Consider the following 10,744-nt stretch of genomic DNA (forward strand, 5'->3'; position numbering starts at 1 on the left):
TTGCTTGTTTTGATCTTCCCGGTATATCAGTAGCCCAGACTAATGGGTATGTCTCGCTCAGAATTCGCTCGGAATTGTGATTCTCAGGTTTGGGTTCCACACAACTGATTGTTAGGCTTAAAGCTGTAATCAGTTGTTCCTCATTTACTTGAAATTCCAATTTGTCTTTGTTGAACTTTATTATGGCTCCCAAGTTCTCCAACAGGTCTCTCCCCAATAAGGGCTTTGGCGAATTTGGTAAATACAGGAACTGGTGAATTCCCATTTGTTTCCCGATTTTGTATTTAATAGGTTTCAAAAAGTAAGCCTTTTCTGGTTGGCCTGTTGCTCCCACAACTTGTACAAATTCATCACTTTTAGGTACCAATTCCTGATTTAAAACCGAAAAGGTTGCTCCAGTATCAATCAAAAAGTTCAATTCCTTTTTACCTTCCCCTAGCTCTATTTTAACCAGTGGGTCTGCTAGGGTACGGCCCACCGGTCCCCCTCATTCACTCTCCTGATGTGTGGTAGTAGTGGTGGCCATCAGCCTTTCCCTTAGTCGGGGGCATTCTTGCTTCCAGTGTCCTATCTCTAGGCAGTAAGCACACTGATTTGGCCCTACTGTAGTCGGGTGGGGTTGGAGCCTCCCCCTCCCTCCTACTGGGTTGCCTCTACCTCTTCCCCTAGTTCCAGGTTCTGAGTAACCTGTCCTCTGAGCTGCCACTGCTACAGCCACTACTCGAGCTATCCTCCTGTCCTCCTTTTTCTTCTCCTCAACTTCTCTATTATTGTATACCTTCCATGCCTCATTCAGCAGTGTCTCCAGGTTCTTATTTGCTGGATGCTCAAGCTTTTGTAATTTCTTCCTGATGTCTGGGTTACTCTGTCCCATCATCAACCCTAACAAGTGCTGTTTCCCTTCTTCTGTTGCTGGGTCCAGGGGTGTGTATTGTCTCATCGCTGCCCTAAGCCTATCCAGGAACTCCGATGGGGTCTCATCTTTTTCCTGTCTGATGTCATATAGCATTGACCAATTGATAGCCTTAGGAATCGCATTACGCAAGCCCATCGCTATCAGTTTTCTATACTGCACTAATCACTGATAGTGCTCTGCATTGCCCGGGTCCCACTCTGGTTTACTACTGGGAAAATTATCTTCTAGTCTCCCTGATAGTACTTGAGCATGTCGTCTTCCTGTTTCCAATACGAGTTCCCTTTCTGTATCCGTCAACTCTGACAGCATCACCTCTATATCTTCCCAATCAATATCTAAATTTTTTGCCATCAACTCAAATCTCTTCGCTATCCCCTCTGGATTCCTCCTGAAATTCTTTGCCTCATCCCTCCAATTGTTTAGATCACTTGTCAAGAATGGCACCTTTACTCTAGTCTTCTCCCCCACCATTGGCATAAGCTGTCGGAGAGGAGCTATCGTATGGTTCCCTTTCTCCCTTTGCTTTGCTTCCCCCCGTGCCACAGATCTGGTATAATACGAGTGACTGATCCCCTCCCCGGGATCTTCTTCCTGCGCCTCAGTGTCTCCCCTATTCTTTCTCTTCTCTTTCCTCTTTTCCCCTTCCTGTTCTTCATCTTCACCTCCCATCTCTATTACACAATCCATCCGATTCTCGTTTTGCATCTGTAGCCCTTTCTGTATCTGCCGGCCCCTATCCTGTCCTGGGCTGCTGTCCCTCTCGTCCTCTGCTCTTTTCTCATCCCTCTTATCTTCTATCTGAATTATTATATTCAGTTTCTGTGAGTTGCTCTCTACCTCCTTTTCGCCTGTTTCATTATTATTCTTCTCACTGTATCTCAATTCAGAGACGTCACCTCTCAATTTAGAGAGGCCGCTTCCCAGTGGGTTATCTTTGTCCCCAGTCCTTGGTGTGCTGGTCTCCATTCTACAGATGCCTCCACCTCTGGATGTGTTGTTATCCCCATATGGACTGAGTTCGGGCAGGCTACGTGTCTCCCTTCAGCTCTCTGCTCCTGATGGACTACCTTCCTCCCCTTCGACTTCCAGTCTGGGTGGGCTGTCAGCATCCATGTAGCTCCCTGACCCCTGTGGACTTTCTAGTCCCTGAGGGCTGTTTTTCCTTTCATCGATCCCTGATTTTAATGGGGTACCCTCCTCCCAACTGTTGTCTAGTTTCTGGGGGCTGTGCCCAAACCTAGATTTCCACCATCGATCCAGTTCCTTTAATGGGCTAGGATCCCCTTGTTCCTCTTTTGGCCTGGGAAGAGGCCCTTCCCGCCCTGGAGCGAAGGGATGGTATTCCCACAGGCTTATTTCGCTCTCCTTTCCACTGTCTCTTCTTGTTAACTTAAGACATTGTTGCCCAATGCTACATGCATCACAGCAACGTTCTTTAGGCTTTGAACCTTTCTTATCTTTTTCCAGGGCCAACACTAAGGGGTCCTGAGGTGCTACGTTTACCCCGCATTCTTTCTGCCACTCTGGTTTATTTCTTAGGGTAAAGAACATGTCAGCATACATCACCTCGTCCCATTTATTAAGCCGGCGGAGGAAAAGCATCAGTTGTAAAATAGTATTATAATTAGTTGTTCCCTCTGGCGGCCATTTCTCATTGTCATCTAATTTATACAATGGCTACCACTGTGTGCAATATTTAAGGAGTGTTTTCTTACTTATGTTTCCCCCCGGAATTCCTCCCAAGTCCTTCCAGTGCTTTAGGATACATCCTAAGGGGGTTTTCATATTTACGTCCTTGCTCTGTTGACCTCCCATGGCTATTCTTTGCGTCTGTGTTTTCGCTTTAGTCTCTTTCCCGCAAACACTGTATGTTAATTTATTTTAACACTTCATACACACAATTTCCAATCGCTCATTCGCTCTCATTCATACCCACACTCTTTAATCCAAACTGTCCTACCTTTCCGGTCTATCAAAGTACACCGCTTTACCACAAGATGTCGTTGGCAAACCGTGTAGTACCGACACTGGTAAACTTCGGGCCGTCACACACACCCGTAAAAACAGCTGTAAACCAAGGTACAGTTTGCAGATAACATCACAATAAATTCTTACATACACAAAAATTGCGGTTACCACAAAATACCAAGTCCTTATCCCGCAATCAGAACTCGCATCTTTGCAAATTACAAAATACTTGTAGACAACATAACAATATTAGACAAAAGCATGACACAAATATCTCCTCAAAACCTTATCAGGGAAAGGGAAAAATTGGACAGGGTCCCGGGCTTGACTGGATACATTCCCAGGTGAAGTTTAAAGATCCAAACAAAGCAACAACATTTAGAGATTCAAACAAAGCAACAACATTTAAGATGAAGGAAAAAACACACACTCTTTTAAAAAATACTCCAATTCCAAAAACACACACTCTTTTAACAAATATTCCAATTCCAAATGGGGACTCTAACCCCGATTCCAAACAGAGCTCTAACCCCGATTCCAAATGGGGACTCTGACCCCAATTCCAAACGGGGCTCTAACCCCGATTCCAAATGTGATTTTGCCAAGGCGTCCCCTGGCTTTCCCGTCGAGTGACCACGTCTGGTCCTCGTTTCCCAAATAAAGCGCTTTACTCCAAAATCAATAAGCAATAAACAATTGAAATACCTCTTAATTGAAGCAGGAGATGCAGGAAACCCTCCATCCACCAAAGAGCGCTGGTCCGGGGGGGCAGTCTCCTCTGACAAAAATCTGTCAGGGGCGCCTGGAGGGTCCCGGGCCCGGACCCGGCTCCGGAGGACCCCTTAAGGCCCCAATCTCCCGTCTGGATGTCCCACCTGGGTCGCCAGATATGATGCCGAATTTTGCCCCAAAAGGCGAGAATAACTGCCTAAGAGACTCAATTTAAGTCAGCATAGACAGGAGGTATTTTATTACGACGCGTCGGAGAAATCACAAAAGGGATTTCTAAGTATCTCGTAACCGAAGCAAGCCTTTTATACAGTTTTGAATATAAAGTTACATCATATCACATGCACAATCATGTTCTCGCATGCCTATTCATAAGAGGCATGGTGTAGGCGGAGCATGGGCGGAGACATCTCTTTTGAGGATCATTTTGGTGGTCGTTCCGGTTGCCTTCATCGTGGGCAGGGGCCACCTGATGAGTCTTCCTCCTTAAACTTTTGAACTCTTATCCTAATATGGCCAATTCCCGGTGTACTTGGCTTAGTCCCCATGGCTTGGCAAGGCTCTTAGGGTCAGTTTGACATTGTTGGCTCTGAACATGCTTAGCCCATCAATTCCCCTATCCCTATCTCTCTTTCCTGTCATTGTGTTCCATGCCTTAGCCGATTTATTGCTCTATATGTTTCCTAAGTGCTATGCTTTCTTCGAATGTTTCACATTCCATGTTTTAACTCATTATTTCTTGAAGGCTATCCATTTTGGGGCTTCACCCTCAAAACCACACCCCAAGAGTCGCTTATTGGTTACTATATGGGGTCCACCCCCTGTTTTGAAAGATTTTAAAAACCCGTGCACAGGGGTGCTGGAGGTTCTTTCAACATCTGTTCCCTTTGGAAATTCTGCCCTGCAGAACCTTCCCCGGCGTCTCCTGATGAATTTGCTGCCCTTTACACCACAGAAGGGCCTCCTCTGCTTCCTTCACTCGGTCCTCCAGGGGTCTCTACTGCAAGGCATTTGGCCTAGAGGTTCTGGCTCAGGCAAAACCGTAAGTTAGCCAGTTAGGCTACTCAATAGCCATTCTGGCCCTTGTTCCTGGAGCATCACAGAGCTATCCAGGGCTGCGGAGGGCAGTGACAGTGACCCATGCCCTGGCATGTCACAGCCCCCAGAGCCACACCTGCCAGGCCACAAGCCCCAGCCCTGGTCTCCACTGCGGCCTCAGGGGCTCCTGGGCATCCTCACCCTGGGTGCAAAGGCAGCCTCAGGAGCCCCCCAGGGTGCTCTGGATCCAGGCTGCAGACACCCTAAAGCCAGCACTGAAAGGGACATGGATGGGGACTGCAGCTGGATCTTACAGTGCTCACCACTCCTGACTACTCTCTAAGTGAACCCAAACCTCATTGGCAGTACCTTGAGCACATTGACCCTGCTCGCCCCTCCTGGAACGTGGTGTTTTCACGTCATACACCAGCCCTTTGCAGGGAGTGACCAGCTCTTGGCTGCACTGCTACAATGGCCTTACTTTCTGTTTGCCAGCAATGAACTTAACGGATACACTCCTGAGAAACCTAGCACAACACTTGCTTCTCAGGAGCTCTTTGGCAAAAACACTCGACTAATCCCTAATTTTTGCACAGAGAAGGAAGTCCTGACAAAGCTTGGCTCAGCCAAAACATTCTGGGGAGATAGAGGCCTCCAACTGCTACTAGAAATCAGCAGAGTTCCAGCCAAATGGTCGTGTAGCACTAAGTGCAATCTCTTTGCCTGGATCAGAGCCTTGCTCAGCTGAAGAAGCAGAAAGATCAGCAAGGAGCTCCCAAAGCCCCATCACATCATTTTCATTTTGCTCATCTTGTGTAAGTTTGCAACTAAACATGTTTTTGCAGTTGGGCTAATGAGAGAAAAAAAAAGTGAAAAGAGGCTTTATGGCAGGGCCATGACATTCCACAAGAGGAATCACTGGTGGGCATTTCATTGGAGCTCTCTGAATCCTATAAAAGTATTGTAGCCCTGATTTAAAATAGGCCGGTATGAACCAACTTGGAGAGACAGAGACTAAAATGGCTTATGAGGGTTTTTTTTAAAGTGAGAAAAACTACTCAAAGGGTGTTGTTTTGTGACATTTTAAAATATACTACCTTAAAATTACCAACTGCAATAAATCCAGAATTTAAAAAGGTGTGTTTTGGTATATGAATAATAAAAACTACAAAAATGTGCAGATATGAATGCATGTCTTCATAAAAATCATGAAATTCTAGACAAAAAAATACATGCCCTGAAATACAATACAAAGGCAGGTAGAACTGTACTTGAATGATCTCTTTTTAGATTGCTGGAGTTCTTTCCTTGTGAAGAGGAGCTAGAGTATTGCTGAAGAAAAGTGGCACAAGCAGGACGGGGCAGCGTGCCGTGCTCCGTGCAGAGGCTGCCAGGGGCTGCCCAAAGAGCGCCCTGCTGCAGCCAGAGCCCTCCTGGCCTGGGGCCCGGGCGCAAAGAGCCAGGGCAGGCACCTCCTCCTCGTCCTGACCCTGCCACCGCTCCCTGCTGCTGCTGCTGCTGCTGCTGAGGGAAAGAGAAGACTCCCCTAGGCCCCATGAATGAATGCACTTACACAGCCCTGGGGATGCCAGTGAAGTAAACTGTGTGTCACATAATGCATGTGTGACCAGAGTCACCAAACACCACCTAAACATGGAATTGTTCCACCTCTCCAGGACAGGCAGAAATTGAAAGAATTAACTGGGGACTTGAGGGCAGAAGAGGCTGGAGGAGGAAAGCAACTCTGAGGGGAAAAAAACCCACCATATCTGGAGGGGAAAACATCTCTGCCTGCTCAGAACCGGTCGAGGGAACATGTCTCTAATCCTCTCCAGAAAGGGATGGTTTTGGTGATGTTTGCACCTCCAACTGCCTTGGACGAGAGCCCAGAAGATTCCGTTATGTAAATGTTACATAGATAGATAGATAGATAGATTTCGTTACTGAAATCTCTCTTTACTGTCCTCTCTGTTGCTACAGATATCAGAACTTGGTAGCCAGTGCCCCGCTCAACTACAATCCTGAGATTGCTCTCCTGTTGCTTCAAAAAAGCACACTCTTGGGGAATGTGGAGTGTGTAGGTCCTTATGGAAAGGGATCAGACCCAGAGCATTGCACTGGGAATTGCACTCTTTGTGCATCTGTGCTCGGGCAAGTTCTTCTCTTGGACTCGACCACACTGGTGGTGCTGAAGTGGCTGGAATTAGAAATGCAGCCCAGCCCCTCCCAGCTCCTGTGATCTCTGAGCACCAGCTGGAATGCAAGGGCATTGACCTCCTGCTCAGTTCCCAAACTCAACACACACTGATTCCCTGGGCTGCCAAAAGGCACGGGCACTACTAAGCTCAAAGTGATGTGTAAGGCCATACTGGCTGGCCTGGAACCACAACAGGTCCTTCTGCACCAAGGTCTCTGCACAGAATGATGTGTTCTCAGGCAAAACTACTGCATTCTCCAGAAGTGATACCTTGGAAATTAAAATTCTAGCAGATGCAGTCCCAGTGCTATAAAAGGGCAGAAAATAATGATGAAAAGAACTTTAGTTGGGAGAAGAAGAAAATGAACAGCCTCTTCCTCCAAGCAAACAAACAAACAAACCAAAAAAATATATATACCCAAGGAAAAAAAGGGGGAAAAGTCGCTTCCAAAAGTGGCTCAAATATTTGGATGCACTGAGGAGATGCTGAAGGTCCCTCACGAGGCTCCTGCTCCTGTTGTCCAAGCTAAAGCTTTCTCATCCTCACAAAACAAGCCCCCTTCTCAAACTTCTCAACATCCCTAGGATACTTTAACCCCTTAACCCACCGCCTAAGTATAACCAACTTCCTCAAAGGAGGACAGAACATCGCATCCCACCTAATTGACCTCTCCTGATACAAAATAGTAGGTCCAGAGGGGCTAATCAGCCTACAACTTACAGCAACCAAAACTGCCACCACCCTCCACTCAGGCCTAATCAAAGCTTACTTAGGATCATTCACCTTATCCATTCTCATCGTCCTCGTAGCCACATACAGAAATAACCAATGGCCCTCAACCTTTGTAAAAACCACCAAATCCTCAAAATCATCAATAACGCCCTAATCGACCTCCCAGCACCATCAAACATCTCAACATGATGAAACTTCGGGTCTCTAGTAGGCATTTGCTTAATTACTCAAATCGTCACAGGTCTTCTGCTAGCTATGCACTACACAGCAGATAACAATCTAGCCTTCTCCTCTGTCGCTCACATATGCCGAGACGTACAATTCGGCTGACTCATCCGCAGCCTCCACACAAATGGAGCCTCCTTCTTCTTCATCTGCATCTACCCACACATTGGCCGAGGACTCTACTATGGCTCATACCTAAACAAAGAAACCTGAAACATTGGAGTCATCCTCCTCCTAACCCTCATAGCAACCGCCTTTGTAGGATACATCCTACCATGAGGCCAAATATCATTCTGAGGAGCTACTGTAATCACAAACCTATTCTCTGCCATCCCTTACATCGGGCAAACACTAGTCAAATGAGCCTGAGAAGGGTTCTCTGTGGACAACCCCACACTGACCCGATTCTTCGCTCTCCACTTCCTCCTTCCCTTCGTCATCATAGGCCTTACTCTCGTCCATCTCACCTTTCTCCATGAAAAAGCCTCAAACAACCTGGTAGGCATTCCCACAGACTGTGACAAGATCCCCTTCCACTCATACTGCACCATCAAAGACATCCTAGGATTCGTACCAATGTTCTCCCTGCTCATCTCACTAGCCCTATTCTCCCTCAACCTCCTAGGTGACCCAGAAAACTTCACCCCAGCCAACCCCCTAGTCACCCCTCCTCACATCAAACCCGAGTGATATTTCCTATTTGCTTACGCCATCCTCCGATCCATCCCAAACAAACTAGGAGGCGTACTAGCTCTAGCCGCCTCAGTCCTCGTCGTATTCCTCACCCCACTACTACATACATCAAAACTACGATCAATACCCTTCCGCCCCCTATCACAAATCCTATTCTGAACCCTAGTCGCCAACGTCCTCATCCTAACCTGAGTAGGCAGCCAGCCAGTAGGACACCCCTTCATCATTGGCCAAGTAGCCCCATTCACATACTTCACAATCATTCTAATTCTATTCCCTCTGAGGCAATTGTCAGTGGGCGGTTGCACACTCACAGGAGCTTTGCTTTTTCCACTGTGTGAGCGCAGCCTGCAAACTTGCAGGACAGTGTTAAAATGATTGAGTGAATTGCTCCTTTGCTTTTCGCTGCCTATGACATCACTTATGGTGCATATTTTATGACACATTTCACAAGTAAGTAGATGTTTCCTCTCTACGTAGGTTAGGGTGTATCCTAACCTGGCTTTTGTATGTCTTCCTGCTCTTTCTTAGTGACTGAGTTTCTGATTTTGAAACAGAAAGAGCATTAGGATGCCACTGGTTTGGTAAAGCTCCTGTCAAGGCGTTCAGCTAAAAAGGGGGTGTCTGTAGCCACAGGGGCAGCTAGGTATATACATGAAAGTATCCGCACTCCAGTGTAGGTGCCCTGGACACCCCAATCAGGAAGATAGGAGCGGGCTCTGACATTCAGGGCTTCCGTGAACCAAGGCAACCTTCTGATGTCACTACGAGAAGGTGGCAACCTTTAAGTTTTTAAAGGTTTATTGAACCTTAAGAAAAGACTGTATAAGGAAAGATTGCAGCACTGGGAAGTCTCCATGATTAGCAGCCACATGTTCTTCTACAAAAGGGATGCTCTGCTTTTTATACCCTTAGCCCCTCCCAATGTTTTGTCAGTCAATTCTTTCTCTGCCATCCAGTGGTGGAGATTACTTTCTTGCATCTTGATTGGAGGTCAGGTGTTGTTACACCCCGCCTGATGGTCACAAGCCAGCCCTCCCCAAATGCCCTGACTACCAAGACTATTACAAGGGGGATAAGAAAGAGGACTATGGGAGGACATATTACAATAACAGCACTTTACATTTGAACATAATATCTATCCACATAATATCTATCTCTTAATTGTGAGAGCCAACTATTGCATTACTCACCTATAATGAAAAGAAGCAGGAGAGAAGGCACTGGGTTGGCATAACAGCTGAAATCATTGCTAACAAATCTCCCCATATATTTGCACCTTCATTGGACATGGCCAGGGCTCCTGTGGATGTACATCTCTGCCTTTCTTCCCCTTTGGAAGCAGTCAAACTGGCAACTCGTGGGGAAACCAAGGGCTTTGTGGGGGCTGCATTGCTCTGCACACACCCAGGCCACCCATGGCACAGAGCTTTGGTGCCTAAAAAGATCAACCAGAGGAAAACAGCTGGAGGAGGTTTCATTTGGACCTTTCTTACCTGCTAACAGAAGTTGTCAAAATGCAAGTGACCAAGCAAGGCCTGATCCCTGCTGCCAGCTCAGGGTTAGAAAGGAGGCATTACTTGATTTCAGTGCTGGGTGCACAGGGAATCACTTCCCTAAGCCCTGCACACCCTGCAATCTCACCTAGTAGTTTGTATCCATGGAACTAAGATATTCAGTACTTTGCTGAAACTTACAGGCTAAACATTACCTCCAATTTATTGACATATTTCAATCAATTCTCAGAATTTATTGACATCAGAGTAGGAGTGTCCTGTAGATCCCTGCTGGTCATTGTCACAGGTTCAGGTGACCCATGCACAAAATAACCCAGGACAAAACTGGGCTTGCAAAGCAAATTCATTCCATTAGTTGCAGTAGCATATAATACATACTGACCTCTGGATTCCCAAAAATCCACTGAACAGGAGAAGGAGTTGGAGTGTGGTGCTCGGCAGCAGGGGCAGGTAGGCAGTGCACTTCCAGTACATCCCCTGGATCAAAATGCTGTGCATCTCGTCCTTCTCAACCCGCCAGCCTAGAACTAGGCCTTGTATCTCCTGCTCAGGAGTGGAATTTTACAGCAGGAGTTAGAGCAGCAGCTCACACATGCCTGGCGTGTGAGATGAGGCCATGATGGCTCAGGATGACTCCATGACTCCCTGCCACCAAGGGCTCCATTGTGCATAGCTCTCCTTTCAAAGCTTGACTGCCCACCCATTGACCAATCCATTGTTTCTCTTTC

General features: G+C 46.8%; 1 pseudogene; it reads left to right on the top strand.

Annotated features, from left to right (window-relative positions):
- Positions 1-7,667: 7,667 nt before the first annotated feature.
- On the top strand, positions 7,668-8,877 carry LOC128945315 (cytochrome b-like; annotated as a pseudogene).
- Positions 8,878-10,744: the final 1,867 nt, after the last annotated feature.

Source organism: Melozone crissalis, unplaced genomic scaffold (assembly GCF_028551555.1).
Source record: "Melozone crissalis strain CALT ecotype California unplaced genomic scaffold, PUWL_Pcris_2 ptg000063l_1, whole genome shotgun sequence".
NCBI classification, from domain to species: Eukaryota; Metazoa; Chordata; class Aves; order Passeriformes; family Passerellidae; genus Melozone; species Melozone crissalis.